Source organism: Epinephelus lanceolatus, chromosome 17, assembly GCF_041903045.1.
Source record: "Epinephelus lanceolatus isolate andai-2023 chromosome 17, ASM4190304v1, whole genome shotgun sequence".
Classification (NCBI taxonomy): domain Eukaryota; kingdom Metazoa; phylum Chordata; class Actinopteri; order Perciformes; family Serranidae; genus Epinephelus; species Epinephelus lanceolatus.
Genome location: NC_135750.1, coordinates 33958241 through 33979601, shown reverse-complemented (window position 1 = coordinate 33979601; position 21361 = coordinate 33958241). Strand labels below are relative to the sequence as shown.

Genomic DNA, 21361 nt, shown 5'->3' with positions numbered 1-21361 from the left:
TGAATGAAACCTCAGCTGGAGTACAGCTAACAGGCGGGTTAGCCTGGGTAGCTCTGTGCGTGCATGCATACGCAGCTTCTGTGGTGAATGGAGATCTGATTTTAGTCCTGTGTTCATCTCTCTGGACTCCGAGTTGACTCATGAATGCTGAGCAGCGAGGAGGGATGGCTCTAAATAAAGATTTCAGGTCAAAAACAGGAAATGGCTCAGTGAGCAGGGAGGGCAGGGCCATAGCAACACCAACTGGAGAGCTGCACCCACAACATCCCTCCCTCCCTCTCTCCCTCCTCTCTCCATCTATCTTTATTTATTTCTCCCTCGCTCTTCTTTTATTTCCCTCTGTGTGCAAAATCTGCCTGTTCCTTGTGTTTCTGGCCTTTTCTGCTGTTGCTTTAGTCTTGTTTGTCATTCTCTGCTTCTCTTTGCCTCTCTGTTTCTGTATTTGTATCTTTCATTCTGTACATTTACTTCATTTTTTCTGAGGTTTTCAATTAAGTGACTACTAGAAAGAGAATTGCAAAAGCACAATGCAAACCAGTGTTAACCAATTAACAGTTTATGCATTCAAATAATATAAAGAAAGGCTAAATTGCTGTTTCCAAACATGTAATATTAAAATTAACACAACCATCAGAACCTACGATAGTAAAACAGAGAATATGTTCTGCTACAAAACCAGCAAATACTCGATTCTATTGTTACTATGTGCCTGCGTTTCTCTGTGCATGTATCAGGTTGCATGTGTGTGTCACTATCAGTGTGAACTTCAGTGTGCGCCTGACTCATGGTGAGTTCATTGCACCCACTCATCACTCCGGCCCAGTACGTGAGGCTACATGTTGCTTCCATCCATCACCGTGTTGCACCTTTGGGTGGTAACGCGCAGCATTACGACCATCGCCAGAATTAGTTTGCTGACCGTCATGTTCCATTTATACTCATTGTGATAACACACATGCGTTTTTATATCATCAGGGTCTATATATTCACACAGACACTCCAGCAGAAAAATGCCAAGCTGACACACACACAGCCGGAATGATTGATTCATAGGCATGTGCCTGTGTATTACTCATCACCTTTGTTTATGTGAACAATGTATTGATTATGTCCTCTATTGTGTGTTTGTCTTAGTAATAAAGTATCCACTACACACTACCAGCAGTATCTTATTGATTCTGTGACTTAATAGGACTTAATAGATGCAATAACACAAAACTGCTGCAGTGTTACTATTACATTTTATTAGACACTTACTATGAACACTTCTACTACTTCAACTACTGCAAACATTACTAATTTTATTACAACTATGGCTACTGCTATTATCATTCCTGTTACACCTACGTCTACAACTATTACTAATACTGCCATTTTTCTAAACACAGTCACCACCAGTTTCTCACAACACAGGTTTGAAGTCGCATCCTCATACAGCAAACATACATAATTCACAACATTACACTATTTCACAGTACAGATGGTAATCAAAGTAATTTATTTACAATCCCAAAAACCCTAACCAGGAGAACTACATACCCAACCCTAACCTATGTGTAACCTCCATCCTAAAAACTAAGTAAGGACCAGCTTTAACATCCTTACTTTGCACAAATATCCAGCACTTAAAGGTTCTGTATGCAACATTCACAGCATTAATATAGCAGCAAAACCACCTATTTGCTGTGTAAAGAAACAGTGGAGTAATGGCATTCTAGGTGGAAAAGCAAGTGAGGTGAAGCTACCTCAGTGTGTGTTGTCATCTGAGCTTCTCTGTGGTTTGTTGTGGTAAACCGGTCCGGTTGTGTGTGTACTTGTTAGTGCATGTGTGTATCACTCTGGCTAGCTCATTACCGCCACTTTGCGTTGCGCTCATATCGCGGTTACTGCTGATCAAGATGGTGTCCCAATGGAAGTGTAGCTCCCACTGTCCAGTTTCTTCCTGGTTAACACCATCTCTCATATCACAGCTCTGTCAGCACTGTGACCTTTGTTTAGCTCTGTCTATGGAGTTAGCACTGTTAGCTGCTACCAGCAGGGGTTTGAAGTAGCATCTACATAAACAGACATACTTTACAATAATACATTATCATATAGCAAAGACCATTATTAAAGTCATTTATTTCCTATTTCACAACTTTAAGCATGAGGGCTACACACTTAACCCTAACCTTAGTGTGACATTCTTCCTAATGTCTTCCAGAGACGAGGTACGGACCAGCCAAAATTACCTTACTTTGCAGGAATAACCAGTACTTAAACTTGTCCTCTAAATAGACCAAATGCAAATGCTGTGATAATTTTTCAAATTTACTAGACTGTGAAAACAGATGTATAATGCAATGCTTCCCAATCCGGGGGTCGGCATCAAGATGACTCTCTAACTTTATTGTGCTATACAGTTTAACTGTACAGGCCCCCAGACACTGTTCAAGTGAATCAGTCTGTGCAGTGAACATTACTTTTTCCGTAAGACATTTTGAGGGCTTTTTATTGCCTTTATGATAGAGCAGCTGGAAAGTGACAGAGAGGGATGACATGCAGCAAAGTGCCTTAGGTTGAATCCAAATCCAAGCCGCAGCAAAGGACTAAGTGCATACAGGGCTCACACTTAACCAGGTGAGTTTGAGGTCACCGCTGAACATTACTTTTTAGTTGAAACTGTTGCTACCCATAGATGTATGCAACTTGTGTTCAGCTTCGCTTTAAAGTGCCACATTCCGAATAGGTTGGGAACCACTTTCAAGATGTGTCCTGGAGGAGCTTGGGCCAATTTGACAAAAAAAAACTCTGATGATGTCATCGGGGTTATCTTGATTCGGGCTTGGGGACCACATATTAATAAAGCCTGTGTTGCAAAACTGGGCACATGGAATTTAAAACACGTGGGCCTTTATGTAGTGGTGTAGTGGTAGTTGATGAGGTGGGTGTACGTCTAGGTAGATGGGTTGGTTACCAAGGAGGAAGTGGGTATACTCTTACATATTTTCCAGTGGCTTTTTGGCTGACAGGTGGGTATACTGTAAACATTTAGAAAAAGAGATAGGTTGCCCCATATGCCTGTGCACACCCTCCACTGCATCACTGCCTTTACCAGGCATTAGGATCTAAGGAAAAGATGCAGCATTACAGGCATTGTAGAATCCAGTGTTATGGGATTTTGTTTTGTCTTGACACATACTAGAGACTAAAGCCCCTTTTACACTGCCAGACTTTCAACGAATGTTCGGCCGTTTTGCCAGCAAGCTGCGAGCGTTTAGACACACAGAGCCGGATTGGCGAGCTGATCCGAGGTGCCCAATTTTTCTGCCTCGTAGGGTAGTCATATTGGTGGAACCCTTTCAGTTTAAAAAGACAGAGGCGGCCTTCTGTTGATGACGCCGCACATGCGACCCACTGGCGGTGGATAAACAGGAAACAGCTGATAGCAGGAATTAGCGGGCAGCTAGTAGCAAGAGGGAAACGCAAACCTGACAGACACTACAGTAAAGATGAGCAACTGAGGAGACAAGGAATTGCGCACCCTCCTTGCCCTCGCAAACGAAGAGGCCATTAACCATCAGATGACAGGGACGGTAAAGAATGGGCCGACTTACGAGAGAATCGCTGAAGGACTGACTAGCGGTGGCTTCCCTCCCACGTCACACGCTGAGCTACACGTTTTGTTACTTGCTCACGCCCCCCATTGCCCCGAAAAAGGCGCATTCTGTATAAACAAAAGTAGGTAGGCGGCATTTTGCCGCACTCCCCGATTTTGTTTTTCTACTGCCAATGCTGAAAAAAGATTGATTGGGCTTTCCTGTAAATTTGCACAATTCCTATCTAAAAAGGTCTTAAAAGTCAGGATATCTCGGCCTCTGCTACTTCAGATTAGACCTTTTCTAAAAAATCTGCCACTCAAGTGGCTAAGTTGGTGGTGTACACATTAGAGATAAGAGTGTTTTCTCTTTCTGACAATACTATTCTGGGCTATTGTTTCTGAAAATGCAGGTGACTGCACAGTAAAGATAGACTTAATATCTTGAAGACTTGTGCAGTGTAAAAAAATCTACTGTAACAGCACCTTGGTCAATCATACGTTCAGCTTTTGTGTCAGGTTGGTGATGATTCGACTCAGTAGTATGTTACAGGGCCACAGTTTGTGTTGGCCACATGACCTCAATCTCATGCCAAAGACATCAAGAACATCCTTCAAGATTTGTTTGAAGAGGACTGTGGAAGAAAATGTTACTTGTCTTGCATCACATTTGAACACCATAAACCCAAAGGGAGGTGCACGCGCAGGGTGATTTCTTTGATTATACAGCTTTGAAAATGATTTAAAATGTGAGTATTTTATGCAATGTGGTGTTAAAACTCAAACACTTGAGACTTGGCTTTAAAAAGAAGAGAAAATAGAGTAAAACCAGTGAAAACATCCATGTGTGATGGCAGATTTGGGGGTGTGTGTGAAGAGGACCAGAGAATATTGTTAATACTATTAGACATGGGAGTGGCACTCCAGCCCAACACGGGGAGAAAGAGAGGGAGGGAGGGAAAGGGCTCCACACCAAAAACACCCATCTGCTTTCTTTCCCATTCTCTCTCCCTCTCTCTTTGTCTCCATCTCCTCCTATTCTCTCTCTCTTTGTCTCTTTACCAGTCTCTTTATCAGTGTCCCTCATTCCCCCTCTCTGCCCCAAACAGCTTCTGCCTCAATCACATACACACACACACAGGATGGTTTATTCCTGATACAGCATGATATATATCCATGACTAATGCTACAATTCTGAGCTACACTGTTTTAATTGATGAAAACACAAAGCTGGACAGAGCCTGTTGGTGTGCCAAGAGGAATCTCACTGTTCATCTATCCCCCCTAAACGTCTCACCATTTTCCTCTCTTCTCATTACATTGAGACTTCAAACACTTGTGCCTTGACTCATGCACTTCAAAAGGGGAAGTTCAAGTAAGCAAAGCAAGTTGGCCTCCTGCGGTGCTGCCATTTTAGTCAAATATGCTCCCAAAATGTAGTCAGACTCAGTCCTTTCACACTAGTGTTTTCTTGTGATGAAGGTGATCTAAGCATTTACACTCATCCTGCTGTGACCCTCAACAGAAACATTCCTGAATATAATGAAATGGATCATACAGTCGTTATCATGAGGCAAACTGTGGGATCACTATGTCACTTTTTAGCAGAACTAATGACAGCAGTTTAGCTTTTAAAATCAATCTCACAATCCTGTAGTTGGTCTGTTTTCTTTCACACCACAATCAAACCCCATCAGAGTCCTCTTGGAAACAGACCCTGGAAGACCACCCTTTTTAAGTGGCCCTGGTCCATTTGTTTGGCCGACGCTAGGGTTCGACTGACAGCTTTCACACCAGCTCAAACAAACTGTAATAACTGGGAAAACGCACCGGGGTTTCTTTTTTATTGAACCAAACAGGTTAGGTGTGAAAACACCCCTAATGATGTTGTCATCTCGAGATCTCATGGTCACGACTTCATGTGTGTCAACATGACAAACGATGAAGTCTGTGACAAGATTAAAGATTAATCACAGAATCTGTCTTTAATTTATTTTTGTCTCAAGATGGTCAGAACATAATTGTGTCATTATCTAAGAGTAAAAGGCCTCTGTTCTCATTATGAGTCTTTCCTATTATTTTGGGGATAACAGTTTGTTATCTAAACAGAATTTGACAATTAACTTGTGATCCCAAGAAAACAGTTTATTTCAAGAATATGAGATAATTAATCTTGCGATAACGGGCCTCTAAATATTATCAGCAACTACCGCTGCTTCAGGCTTTGGTACAAATGGACCATTTCTGATCAAAACAATGCCACACTGGCTTTAATTACAAGAGAGCTTTTGGACCAACTACTCAAAATCAGTTTCATTCAGTGCCCCAGCTATACCATATGCTTGGGGAACTTGTGCAATAGTATCTAACTTCTTGTTCAGCTGACGGTATCTTATAGTTAACCTCATTTGACATGCAGTGTCATTAAACCAACACAACTCCAGTTGCTACTTATAACACTGTTTGCCTGATGAAGGTCTAGTCACCAACATGTTGCAACATTAAAATCATTATTTTTGAAAGTTGGACAGTGTGTGGGAGTCTTTTCTACAAATTTTATTCTACTTATAACAGTACATCAACAGCAGTTCGATTTTGCACAATATGTATTTTTTCTACTGTGAAGCTGTATCATTAATGTTCATGGAGATTTTAGTAAGTTGGGTTTTGGGGTGTCATTTTGGGAGAGGTTCTAGCCCTTTGCCATTTACCCCAGGGTGTCTATGGTGGCTGCGAAAGCATATACATATTTAATAAGGAATATTTATACTTATATTTATAAGTCTGGCAATATTCTCTATTCTTTTTATTATCAATAAATTCCATGAAAAGACCAAAATTAACAATAAATGTATCTTCCTAACAAATATTTGGTGTATCAAAGCCTCATAAACCTTACTCCACATAGAACTCCACTGTTGTCCAAAACTATGAAAAATACATCAATGAGCTGCACTACCTGAGTTTTCAGTAAAGGACCAGTGTGCAGAATTTATTGGCATCTGGCAGTGAGGTTGCAGAACTAAAACTTCTCATGCCAAGCGTGTGGGGGAACTAGAGTGGCAGGCGCGAAAAAGCCAATGGCCCTTTCTAGAGCCAGTGTTTAAATCGTCTGTTCTGAGCAACTGTTGAAGAAGAGGAGATATAAATGGCTTATTCTAATGTAACAGAAACACGATATTTATTGTCCAATGATTATATACTAATGAAAACATAGCTATGACTATTATATACCATTTTTGCCAATAGATTACCTTAAATCCTACACACTCGACTTAAAATTGTAAGGCAAATTTTAAGCAAACTTTTAATATTGCAAAAAGAATTGCAAATTAGATACCTTTACATCAACTGGTTTGGAGCAAATAAACTAGGCTCTCCAAAACATTTGCTTTGTCAGAACTTGGTGGTAGGCCTGGCTGTAACCCGCCAATAAACAGAGTAGAAGAAGTAGAGGTTGTGAGTTGGAAATGAAAAATGTTGCCTTGGCCATTTAACACATCTACAAGACAAAAACAAAGAGACGTCTTCAGGAATTTGTTTCAATCAGGAAAGTTTGAATAGTTCTTTAATGTCAGCTAACATTGGCCATGTTTCATAATTTCAGGGGACAATGATCAATTTATGCAATAATCCTTATGCACAGTAAGATGTAGTCAGAGGAAACAGCTGTTCAGTCATGTGAGATAATGTTGGCTACGTCAGAATTTATCCAGCATAAGCATTTCCACATCCCATTTATTGCAATCACCTCTCTTTCAATGAAGACAGAATCTACCTCAAAAACTTTTTTGCGGAAGTTTTATCAAAGATTTATGCTTCCATACAACTTCTCTAACAGCTACCGTTGCACCAAGTGCATACAGCTACATGGCATCACTTTCTTATGATGTACACATACTGTAACTCATAATCCCATATACACCATTTTGGTTGTTAAAACACACTAGACTAGGGCACCAAACGTGTATTAAGCCACAGCTGAAAATAGTACCCAACAAATATAACATTTCCTCATGTTTGAGTAACATAATTTAGCCTTTGAAGAACACAGCAAAAAAGAAAGTAGATATTTCTTGGGCAATTTGTTGAATAAAAAAATCTTAGTCCTTACTGGGACTGATCAACTTGGAGCTGAAACCCAGAGTCAGGGTACTTGTTTGACTTTAAGGAAAAACAGAATTCATTGAGAGACATTCGAACACTTTTCTTTCAAAGGGAGTTGTCGACAACATGAAAAATAGAGAATAACACTTGTCTTATCCTGTAGGAAAGCTTTTGATTTACCATAATATGAAAAAAAATCTGAGTCCTTATTTTCCTTAACCAAAGAACCCTCCTTCTTCTGTGCATAGACTGAAGAATCTGGGAGATAGGTCTATAAATAGAAAGTAGTTAGGGCGCTCCAAACCAAACTTTTCATGTTGCAAGAAGAGGGCTTATGCCTGGACGGAGATCATGGGTGACCCAGACAGAGAGACAGAGAGCGCAGGAGGGAGGTGTGTTTACTCATGGCTGTGTGACGCCTCCAGTGTCAGGTGACTTACAGGAAAGAAGTTGTTGTTCTGTTTCTCTCTCACTCTCTTGCTCTGTGTCTCTTTCATTTGAGTCCTTTTCCCCTCATTTCATAACTTCTGAGATGAATTGTTTCTCTCTCTACTCGCTGACTTTACCGGCATGTTGTTTATCAGACCACTTAATCAGAGTATCAAATGTCAAAAATGAGCAAGAGGTAATGCATCCAAATCGTATTAAATGATGAATTATTTGATTTGAAAGAAGCCACTGTAAAAAAAAATTAGGTTTAAAGTTAAGTACGTGACGTAAATCAGCTAAGCCGGTCAGGACATTATGAGACAGTGTAATAACCACCTTAGACATACAGTACTCTGTTGTATGTTTTAATGGCTTATGGCTCGGGGCTATGTGAAAAAGTTTACCCTAACCCTTTTATGTGTGTGTGTGTGTGTGTGTGTGTGTGTGTGTGTGTGTGTGTGTGTGAACCCATCCGTTGCAAACTGGTGAGCGTGACACATTCCAGCAGGACAACTCACCAATAGTCCAGCAGTAGATGGGACACAGATACCTCTGTCCACTGGGAGAGACTCAACAAAAACACATTGATAGTGGAGAATTCGGTTCCCACAATTTGACGTTATTTGTTGCAATTTGGGTTAGCTCCAGTCAAAGCAGTCTGAATGGGAGTGGAGGTAGTGCTGGTTGTTGCAGAGGAGGAAGTACTGGTGGTGGTAATACTGGAAGAGATAGTAGCGGTATTATCAGCAGTATAGGTGAAAGTCATAGCAGTAGAAAGAGTAATAATAGTTGGTGCATTCATTCTTGTATCATTAGATGTGTGTGTGTGCATTCTTCCCTCCAGCATACCTTCACCGCTGTCTTGCCTCAAACAATAAATTCTGCAGCGTTTTTTAAAGTGCACTTCAAGTCAAACCGAGCTGCAGTGAAAACTCTGTGGAGGGAGATACCGTAGCTGAAAACAGGAAGGTCATTAATCTTCGAGAGAAAGCGAGCCGACTCACAAGCTATGGCACAAGGAAGCAGAAAAGCAGTTCAGCTTTACAGACTACTAGCCAACGACTACAGTTTAGCAGGTTATCCATCTTTCTTTTCTCAATTTTTCCTCCCTCAATCAGCTTCATTTTACTAACCCTTCCAGCTACAACATCCACAGAGAGCTCTGCTGTTGCTATTTGTCCTCTTTTTTTTCATATCAGGGATACAGTCTGAACAACGTGCTAAAAGTAGGAAAGGATAGACAAAAGCAAAGAAAACAGTCTCATCTACGGAAATAAAAATCATCAGAGGTCAACTTGGGAGTGAAAAAGTAGAGGTTCACTTTCTTTTCATGCTCCCTAAGACTTCTTATGTAAAGTAATCTCTTATCTGAAAAGTCACTGTGTTAGAACGTGCACACTAAAGATGAATTTGAAAATGCACTTTTGTCTTCCTTAGCCTTGCATTCATGCAACGTTTTCAGAAAACATTCTTTTCAGTGGTTACCCTTGAAAACACAGTTCTTGCACTGTAGTGAGGATTTCTGAGTTTACAGAAGTGTTTATAAGTAACAGAAAGAGTAAGTCAGAAGTCACAGAATGAAGTGTGAACTGTACAGTACATATCTTTTCCCTACGAGTACAATAGAGGCCTGAGCTTCAGACGAAGAGTTTGTTAGATAATTGAACAGAGTCTTAAAACACACCTTTCTGAAGCTGGAATTGCCGGGCTGAAGTCTACAATATTTGTAAATTTCCAAAACCATCGACCCATCAGTAACATCCAATTAATGCAGTGATTGTCCAGGTAGGTATGAGAAAGTATGTAGAGTCTGAAATTCTCTGTAAAGCTGTAGTTTTTTATTCTTCATACAACTACTTCCATCACTTTTCCTGTTTATAACCAACTGCAACATCAAGACTGCCTTTGAGGAGAGTCTATTTTTGTATCCTTACCATCTGTACCTTCAAAAGAACAACTAGCTGTGACCAAACTGTTGTCCTTATCTATTCATTTATTCAAGAAGTTAAGAGACTTGTAACTTCTGAAAGAATAAGCCATTCTTCCTCTTACAAATGATAAGTTTTGTTCAATTAAATAAGAAATAACCCCTTTGCAGTTCACTACAGTCAGGCCACATCCACACTTAACTATAGCTACGCTTGCACCTAGTGTCCACAGTACTCTTGCTATTTGGAACTCCTATAATGAAGACTTCTGAACGCTGCTGAAATTGAAAATTTCAGGGTTGTGTTTTAGTCTGGACAGGCAGATACGGAGAATGGAAACTACGAATCAGGCGACCACATTTGCTCCCAACTTGTCTTATCAGTCACGACCTGTCAAGACAAAAGATCATAGCTAGGCCTGACTTACAAACCTTTTGTGATTTTATGCTTCTTTTGTGGCTAGCCTAACGTTACTCCTTTTCCATTGCCATGGCTTCCTCTTGCAATGGTTAATGCTCCTTGTAACACTCCTATATGTCCCCGCATAAATCTTTTTTCTGCCACTTTGACCGCTTGACACACGTTACTTTCAGTAACAGTTCCACCTCGTCATTGGTTTCCTCATCTCCGTAGTGTTTTCTGTAACTAAGCAACCACCCGCAGAGTAGAAAATCTGCTTCCTGTTTCGGTACACGCACGTCCAGTGTATGTGAATGGTCATGTGATATGTGTTTTCAGACGTGTTAGTATGGACAATGATTATTTCTAATATGATGCTAAAATGCTCATGTGTACGGAGATCATCTTAAAATGTTTAAAATGAAAACTTATTCATGTGGATGTAGCCTCAAAGGTTTTAGAACCTTTCGCTGTCTGGTGCAACCAGAAGCTAATGGTGGCCAACATTAGTAAATTTTAAGTAGATATTGATAATTGACAATATTTAGTCAATTCACCTGACCCTTAATGATACTTTTATACTTGTGCTAATGTTACACTATGTTCTAGTATTTAGCATTATCCTGTACTAAAAGGGACCTATTGTGCATTTAATGTTACAATGTCAGATATTCATATTAAAAGTTTTTGTTTTTTTTTTGTTTTTTTTTGTAAAAGTAATCCCTGTGAGCACAAACCCCAGGCCTCACACTGTTCTGAATACTTTTTTCCAATGTTTTTTCTATTTCTGAGTCAAGCTAATGTCAGCTTGTAATGGAAGTCTTTGGTCATCTGCTCCAGGCACACTACTGCAAGTGTTCATATTCTGTTCAATGCTACATGTAGCTACATGCTATTATCGGGAATAGCTGTAAACTTGGTTGCCAATGTTGTCAATGACAGTTCAGAGACACCAAAAGCATAGATGTGGAAGAGCGGGAAACAGTGACCAATCAGAGCAGACTGGGCTTTTTCAGGGGGAGGGGGTGGCTTTAAGAGAAGGAGCTAAAACCGAGTATTTCAGACAGAGGGTGAATGCAGGTGTTTCAGCACAGACAGTATGAGGAAAATACAATGGGATTTTTTAACATTAAAGCATGTGAACATGTTCTTGTAGAAACCCAAAATGCAAGTATGAACCTGGAAATGAGTGTAATAGGTCTCCTGAAAGGTAATAAATTGCACCCTTGCTCAGTAATACACTCAGGAGTTTTGTTGCCTTATTTGGTCTGGGATGACCAGTAGCTTATGATGGCTAATGTTAGCCAATGTTAGCAAACTTTAAATGGATATTGCTGTAAAATGAAAATTATTCAGCTAGTTTTATGACTTTGTCACTCTTCTCTGCCTGTGCTGCTGTGACACTATGCTTTAGCATCTAGCATTATTCTGTAAATGTCACTCGTGGTCACTATGTTCAGCAGAAGTTACGCACTCTCACTTTAATTGCACTGTTGCTGATGTGAACAGATTTCATCAGCATCACTGTGACAGAATATGATAGTTAGCATTAGTCTGTGTTTCAGATCAGAAACAGAACTGTTTTTCTACTTTTGTTGTAATCAGAAGGATCAGAATTCTACAGTCACAGTCCTTTGCTGCAATCAGGTGTGTCTTGTTTTAAAGTAGCAGAGAACACTTATCAAGTGTTATCAATTTATTGCTATAACCCTCTTATATGCCAATGTTTTAATGTTGATATGCTAGAAAAAAGTAATCTGATTATAGTTATCCAATTACATGCAAAGTACTCTATTACTTCTTCCCCTGCTGCTGCCCTCCTACGCCAGACCAGACTGGCTGAGTCAGCTCCGCTGCTCTATCACGATTCAGCCTGACACACTTTCCCTCCCTCAACCCCCCCTCACTTTCCTTCATGAATCTCTTCATTCACTCTGAGCTGTGTTCAAAACTTCCTCACCCCTCTGCTTTCGCTGTCAGTCTCTTTCTGTTTCATCTGATTGCAGTCGCTCTCTCTCTCTCTGTCTCTTTGCTGTAAGGTACTAACACCCCCCCTCCACCTCTGCTGTGCTTTCCTCCTCCATTTCATTCTTTCGACCCCCTCTCTCCCTCTCTCCCTCTTTCCCTCCCTCCCTCTCCCTGCTGGCTGCCTTCAGGGTAGCAGAAGGGAAGTGAATGGCTTCAGCCCTCCCAGCTGGTCCCATCACCCAGCAACCCAGAGCAAAACAAAAGAACACACACACACACACACACACAAGCCTACGAGCAGGCAGGCAATGCGCACACACACAGACGGGTTCACGAGCAGATGAGTATATGCATGTTCTTAGACACATGCAGACAGATATGCAGATGAATGCATGCACACGCACACACACACACACACACACACACACACACCTACCCCCACCTTTGCCCCCCAAACTCACATCCACAAACACAGCCAGCCAGCCAGCCAGCCATCCCCTGCAGACTCCCACCCATCATCCCTTCCTCCAGTCCCCCACCCATCACCCATCATCCCCTTCTCCCCTCCCCAGCACCCTCTCCAGACACCCAGTCCTTTGTCCACACTCTGCTCTCCACAAAAAAAAAAAACATATTTGGGGAAAAACTGATGAACATGTGTTGGGCCAAAAAAGAAGTGGACACAAAGCAGAAAGTAAATGCACCGTTTGTGTTTGTGGTGCTCACACACTCACACATTCACATATATACATAAAAACTGCAACTGTGCACCAAAACAGAGCTCCATTGTTATTTTGAATTCTGTAAGTAGCCTGAAGCAAACCACAGCTCAGGAAACCTGCATGGTTATGTGTGCACTTAAACTCCCCCCTGAGATCCTCTGGTATATATCATCAGTGTGTGATGGTCAATGCATTCCACGAGTTATTCTGTGATGAAGTCCTCTGACTACTGTAACTATTTACTCTCACAATACCTGCTTCTTTTGACCTGTTTTCCAAAATTTTGGAAAATGCTTGAGAGAGTCCTCAGAAAAACTGCTGACTTGTTGCAGTCAGCTGTAGTGATAATGAAGTAGTGGTTTGAATTGCAATGGTGCCTCATAGCTGAAAGTGGGTATCGATGCAAACAACACAGTATATTCTGTCAAAATCAAACTCATTTTCATCATCCATTAGATGTATTTTTCACCAGAAATCTCAGTAATAATAGTTAAATGACCATGGCTGGATTAACACACTGTAGGCCCCTCTTGACCCCCAATCCCTGCTTCTCCCTCTCTACATACATAATAAAGGCTTGATTTCAAAACAACATCCTCAAGATTCATTTTATAATTAGCTTATCACAAACTAATTGCTAGTTAGTGAATCTGGAGTCTTCAGGCCCCCAGTGGGTTTGGGGCACTTACACACTATGAAAGGCAACAAGCTCATATGTGTTACTCTTACAACAAAGTTCAGGCTGGCAAACTCCAGTGGGAGGAAGAGGTGGCAGTTCTGAGAATATGCTTGAACTGTGCTTTGCAATGCATTGCTTTTGGGTTAAGTAGTTTGAAAGGAACTGCACACTTAATTTTTATTATTTTCACTGTATACATAATCATTCAGACTCTTGTTGGCATGACGATAATAAAGGTGATTTTCCCAACAAAATTCATACGGTGTAAGAAAAAGACTGCTTTTTCTGCTCAGTATGATGTATGCATCTGCCTGGATATAAAGGTTTGGTTCTGCTGGCCCATCCGGACCACGACGACATTGGCAAGAGGTCTTCGATGCATGTTAACTGCCTTAAGTGCAATGTGTCTGTCCAGGTGGAGTGCTTCCCCAAATAAAGATCTCAGATTGACACAAATCACAAGGATGACATGTTTTTCCATTTAAAACAGCTTATTTCATGGTAAGGCAACAAGTTTGCAGCTACAAGTGCTGCTGCATTTCTGACCTCTTACTTCCCTCTTATTTCCCGTCTCTATGTGGAAGTCTGTGAAGTTTTGCCAAAAATCTCTACAGCTAACACCAAGTAGCAACCTCCAGGGCTGAAAAATGAAGCCAACACAGAAGTGTCAAAAACTGCAGTTCCTCAAATGGCCACTAGAGGCTGGCTCCAGAAGCGAGTTGCCCAACTTTACATCAGGTCTCTATAGCTAATTTTAACATTCATGACAACTGTATGGGGGGTGAATTACTTAAGGCTATAACTCACCTTTTCAAAATGCTATTCATAATTAAAGACGTGGCTGCTTTGAATGACAGGAGGGTGCCATTTATTGACAAGTCGCTAGTGACAACACTGGTTAGGCAACATAACCATGGTGTAACCTTAGACTTACAAAGTACAGGTGCAGCCGTAGTCGTCTCTACTTCAGTGTGTTTTCAGTTTATTACATTAATTGTAACATTTTGCTTGCCTAAAAAAATTGTTTGGCATTTGGTTGTACTAAAAGACCCTATATGGAGTCGGATGTTCAGTTTCTCCAGTAAGCACATTTTGTTTTTATGGTTGTAAACCTCAGCATTGGCATTATCACAGCTGAACATACACTGTAATGCACCGTGCTAACCAAGCTAGCAGCTGGCGTTAGGGTTAGCTCCACCATCTTGTCTAAATATGGTGACCTCTGGCTCCAAAACACCAAGATGGCGATGGCCAAAATGCCAAATGTAGGCTTGTAAACAGGAGTCCACAAACCAATGGGTGAAGTCATGGAGTCCATGTCCATTATTTTCATACAGTCCATGGTGGACACTTGACGTGATTCAGCTTGTTAATTAGATCAATTGTGGCAGAAGACAAGAAGGTGGTGATATGACATGCTATTATTGGTATCACTTTCACTGGCTTCAGTACATGTTCTTAATATCTTAGATGCTACTTATGTTGTATTCTGCAGCAAATGTCAGTTACAGCATTGACTGAGAAGAGGTCAAAGTTAATCAACCAGGAGATTATCTTTGATTCCCCCGCCCAAACCCTATTTACAAACACTTGTCATGTGTGTATCATGTGACAGAAGTTCCACACGTACAGTACAGGCCAAAAGTTTGGACACACCTTCTCATTCAATGCGTTTTCTTTATTTTCATGACCATTTACATTGTAGATTCTCACTGAAGGCATCAAAACTATGAATGAACACATGTGGAGTTATGTACTTAACAAAAAAAGGTGAAATAACTGAAAACATGCTTTATATTCTAGTTTCTTCAAAATAGCCACCCTTTGCTCTGATTACTGCTTTGCACACTCTTGGCATTCTCTCCATGAGCTTCAAGAGGTAGTCACCTGAAATGGTTTCCACTTCACAGGTGTGCCTTATCAGGGTTAATTAGTGGAATTTCTTGCTTTATCAATGGGGTTGGGACCATCAGTTGTGTTGTGCAGAAGTCAGGTTAATACACAGCCAACAGCCCTATTGGACAACTGTTAAAATTCATATTATGGCAAGAACCAATCAGCTAACTAAAGAAAAACGAGTGGCCATCATTACTTTAAGAAATGAAGGTCAGTCAGTCCGGAAAATTGCAAAAACTTTAAATGTGTCCCCAAGTGGAGTCGCAAAAACCATCAAGCGCTACAACGAAACTGGCACACATGAGGACCAACCCAGGAAAGGAAGACCAAGAGTCACCTCTGCTTCTGAGGATAAGTTCATCCGAGTCACCAGCCTCAGAAATCGCAAGTTAACAGCAGCTCAGATCAGAGACCAGATGAATGCCACACAGAGTTCTAGCAGCAGACCCATCTCTAGAACAACTGTTAAGAGGAGACTGCGCCAATCAGGCCTTCATGGTCAAATAGCTGCTAGGAAACCACTGCTAAGGAGAGGCAACAAGCAGAAGAGATTTGTTTGGGCCAAGAAACACAAGGAATGGACATTAGACCAGTGGAAATCTGTGCTTTGGTCTGATGAGTCCAAATTTGAGATCTTTGGTTCCAACCGCCGTGTCTTTGTGAGACGCAGAAAAGGTGAACGGATGGATTCCACATGCCTGGTTCCCACTGTGAAGCATGGAGGAGGAGGTGTGATGGTGTGGGGGTGTTTTGCTGGTGACACTGTTGGGGATTTATTCAAAATTGAAGGCACACTGAACCAGCATGGCTACCACAGCATCCTGCAGCGACATGCTATCCCATCCGGTTTGCGTTTAGTTGGACGATCATTTATTTTTCAACAGGACAATGACCCCAAACACACCTCCAGGCTGTGTAAGGGCTATTTGACCAAGAAGGAGAGTGATGGAGTGCTGCGGCAGATGACCTGGCCTCCACAGTCACCGGACCTGAACCCAATCGAGATGGTTTGGGGTGAGCTGGACCGCAGAGTGAAGGCAAAGGGGCCAACAAGTGCTGAACACCTCTGGGAACTCCTTCAAGACTGTTGGAAAACCATTTCAGGTGACTACCTCTTGAAGCTCATGGAGAGAATGCCAAGAGTGTGCAAAGCAGTAATCAGAGCAAAGGGTGGCTATTTTGAAGAAACTAGAATATAAAACATGTTTTCAGTTATTTCACCTTTTTTTGTTAAGTACATAACTCCACATGTGTTCATTCATAGTTTTGATGCCTTCAGTGAGAATCTACAATGTAAATAGTCATGAAAATAAAGAAAACGCATTGAATGAGAAGGTGTGTCCAAACTTTTGGCCTGTACTGTATAAGCTGGATGTAGTCCAAAAGCAGAGGCAGACAGTGGACACGGTTCTGTACAGTACATTGAGTATTTTGGGCAGCCCTCAGACATGGAGTGATGCCAGAGTTTATGTCACATGGTACCTTGCAGACAATTGTAGCCAAACAGATGGAAAAAGTACAACTTGGGTTTTGGGTCACATGACACCACCTGAGCTGAGACGGTCCATTTGCTGAATGAAGACTACCAGATGCTGTCAAAAGCTCTGAAAGCTATTTTTTGATGAGCATTAAAGGTTCTTCTTTAACTCGGCAGCAGTAGTTCAATAGGACAATCTTAGCTCAAGGTCCACTTACTAGTTCTTTCCAGAGCTTTCAATCATAGCCTGTCTCAGGGGTTGGAGTTTGCACAGTTGACGTGGCGATAGCATAGGATCTTGGGTCATGTGATAACGGGTGGCTATGGGAACTGAGCAAACTGAAAAAATAGACAAATATCCTGCTCTTGTTCCTGTGCATCATCATCACCATCATCATCATCATCATCATCATCATCATCTCGCTTACCCCAGTGAAATCACATACAACATGACAGCAACAGTCTGTTGGTTTGTCAGCCATAAAATGTCACACAAGTATATTTCTGTGATGGTCACATGTGAATTGGCACACCCTGTACAAAGCATTACAAAAGTCGATTTGTGTTACAGATCTCATCCAGACAGTTTTATTACACATGGATGTCAGTACACACTGCTATGTTTTTATTGATTCTACATTTCTTTGTTTCTCTATTTTGACTTGTAGCTGTAATGTCCGAGACATGAACACACAGGCTGAATTTAAGGGACAGCTGCAGCACAAGGACTAAAATGGAGGAGCTATTGTGCAACCAAATAAAATTCATCTTTAAAAATATCAGAGGGAAAGCATTTAAAGCAGGGCAGTGACTGGAGGGGAAAAAACAAACCGGACTACTAAATATTTAGTTTAACTTTCTCCTTCAGCACAGTGATTGTGAGCCAAACCAAACCTGTAAGAAAAATGTGTTGCTTCCAAGCTTTTTCAGCCCAAACTGCTCAAGCAAACAAATAGAGGGAAAGTGAAATGGAGTGAGATTTTTTCTGGAAACAACACAATGTGGAAAACCTGAGAATCTAAACCACTTCTGCAGGCTTCATGATTTGAACAGTAAATAGGATGGAAAATTGGGGGAAAATGATCTGAACTCCAGGCTCATCTGGTTTGATCCTTTCTAAGCACGCTGCTCAAACATCAGTCTACTTTCAGTCCAGCTCAGTCCACCCAAGGTCAAGCTTGTCCAGAGTGGTCCAGTTAGGTTCGGTTCAAAACTAAACCATCTTTGTCTGGTCCAGTTCAGCCCAGCCCATAGGGACTTGGGTTGGGAACTGGAGAGCTGCCAGTTCAAGTCCCTGTCAGGACAAAATAGGGAGTGTGGACTAGTAGCTGGAGAGGTATTAGTTTGGAGTGGTATCAGTTTATCAAGGTGCATGTATAGGTCCTGTTTCTGCATGTGTGCGTATTTCAGGGCTGTGTGTACATGACAACAAAGTGAAAAAATGAGTTTCCCTTTGGGTAGTATAGTATATCTTCTTTTCTCTTTCTCTTCTCAGTGCAAAACAGTACGTGCCAGTCTCCTCTACATGAGTCTAAACCAAACCCCTCAGAGGTGGCCCAGTCTGGCCCTGCAAACGGTCCCAGCACCAGTCCCAGTAAACACAAAGCAACACAATACAACCCAGAACAAACACAACCACCTCACCACACACACACACACACACACACACACACACACACACGTTATCCTCCACATTAATTATTGAACAGAAAAATCCGCTACACAACAAGCCAGCCAAGAGTCATGAGAACTGGCCTCAGCTCTCTCTAACACACACACACACACGCACATTTAGATCTTTATTTGTAGCGTGCAAAACCCAATCTGCACATTTTGCTAAATGGATAATAGATAATCAAAGTGCAAATCTACAGTACTTAAAGGCAGAATTAGTAGGATTTTCCTGAAAAATGATATACAGGCCCACACAAAAGTAATCCCTTTCAACATTCACCTTCACTACAGGTGTGTGGCCCTGTCTATATCTGCGTGTATTTTTTGTTTTGCTGTGTTCAGGACATGTGTAGCACCCCAGCCAATAACAGCCTGCAGGGTGTGAGGGCAGGACACTATAAAAATGTGGCAACCAGGTACTAGATCATAAGCACAGGAAGGAGGGGCCTATACAAGAGACCACACATACACCATTGGTTCATCACCATGGGGTTATCTCCAGGTCTGAAAAGTAAAGCTAATGCAGAAGTGCCTTAAACATGCATTCTTTCTAATGGCCAGCAGGGGCTGACTCAGATTGTTTACAAGTCTATGAGAAAATTGACCGTACCTCTCTCTTGATTAATTACCTCAGTAAACATTTTCCTAATGACTTTAAGGTCTCAATCACTAGTTTCAAGCCTTCTTCACTACAACATGATGTTTATTTTTTAAATTATGGTCCCATTTAGAGTGAAATAGTGTATAAAGCAGGGTATGCTTCAGGGCATGGCTTGTGATTAAAAGGACACTTCCACAGTGGTGTCCTCAGATTCTCAGTCAGATCCACACCTTGCCTCTCTCCAGCTCCACCTTCTCTTCCAAATATGGTCATTTCTGGCTGCAAACAACTAAGATGGAGACAGCAAAAATGCCAAACTCACACACTCCACAAACAGTCTATGTTTATCACATTTCGGGCTTGTGATCCTACATAGTTGAGCAATGCTTAACCTTGTCATATGTCAATTTCATATAGCCCAATATAACAAATCACAAATTTGCCTCAAGGTGCTTTACAATCTGTGTGACATAAAACACCCTCTGTCCTTAGACCCTTGACTCAGATAGGGAGTGAACAGGTCAACCAAAGAGTGATGTGAGAATTTTGAGATTTAAAGACAAAATTATTTTTAGGAGTTGTGATTTTTTCTCATCTTTCCTATCTTGTTTATTCTCATGTGACCCTCAGATTTTTCCTGAGACCCCTCAGGGGATCCTGACCCCCAGTTCGGGGACCTCTGCAATGCACAGTCTGTCTCTGCCCTCATGAGGGAGCAATGCAACATAAGGCAGAATGAAACACTTTCCTACCGGAGCAGCTAGTGCATTTCAACTGTTTCAACAGTGTACTATATGTGCGCACATGACCATCTGTGTGCAATATGGAATGATGTGTGAATTTTCTGCCCCCAGCACACAACTTCCACACAAAGACCCAAATTATGGTGTTACACACATCATCATTCAGTCAGAGACCCAAACAGTAATCTCCCCAAATGCTACTCTGTACCATTGACACAGATATCAGCCACTTGAATAGCTGCCAAGCTGACACAGCACTGTACAACAAAGTATATAATCATTAGGCCATAATCATACAGCAGCTGCAAGCCAAATAACCCAATATCAGGGCTGGCCTGTTAACACTCCCTCACTCATTGAACATTTGCCACGGCTGAGTTTTTTTTTTTTTTTTTTTAATGTGGGCACTACAGTGCTTAATGCAATACTATGTTAGTGACAGTGGAGTATGAAATACTGCACAGCCTGTGGGAGTTCTGAATATAGACGTACACACTGTTACATATGAACACTGTATCAGTATAGATTTTCAGTAATGGCTATTAAAGCAGCAAGCAATACACTTTCATTATGTCAGAAAAAAACTGAAAATATCTTTGTATGCACCCCTGCAGATAGAGATTTAATGAATAACAAAATGTCCTAAAGACAGAGAAGCTTTGTGCACACGGTGTACTGCAGAGCAAGAGCTGCTGGCAACTTACAACAACTCAACAGACACAATGTTTCTTTGCAAGAAAAGTACCAAGACATTTTTCAGTTGCTGACTCATAAAATTCTCTGCAAACTTAATGACATACCAGCCTCAGCTGTACTTTGTGTTTACTGATGATTAGCATATGTTAGCATGCTAAATAATGCTAAATATTAGCAGAGTGAAATTGTCACTGTAAGCATGTTAGCATGCTGAAGTTAGCATTTAGCCCAACACACCACTGTGTCTAAGTACAGCCTCACTGAGCTGCTATTGTAGTGTCATTTCAGCCAACTTCCTGGAGCAGCAGCAATATTACAATGTATTCAAATTACTTAAACTCCCCCTCAAGGTACATTTTAAATACCTGCTAATACTAATAATTTCTTTAACATGGTTTTCCCATATAATACAGTAGTTTAAAAAAGACTTTGAAAAGATGCTAGATGCACATCTTTCTACTTCAT

General features: G+C 41.2%; 1 protein-coding gene across 2 annotated transcripts in view; it reads right to left on the bottom strand.

Annotated features, from left to right (window-relative positions):
* The window catches only part of sertad2b (SERTA domain containing 2b), a 51634-nt gene that overhangs the window by 21334 nt on the left and 8939 nt on the right, over positions 1-21361 (bottom strand). Inside the window, exon 1 of one of the 2 annotated variants that reach the window (XM_033613038.2) lies at positions 8632-9438. The exons of the other annotated variant lie outside the window; for it this stretch is intronic. The gene's annotated coding sequence lies outside the window, so the exon portion shown is untranslated. Of the gene's footprint in view, positions 1-8631; positions 9439-21361 lie in introns of those variants that run through there. 2 annotated transcript variants of the gene reach the window in all.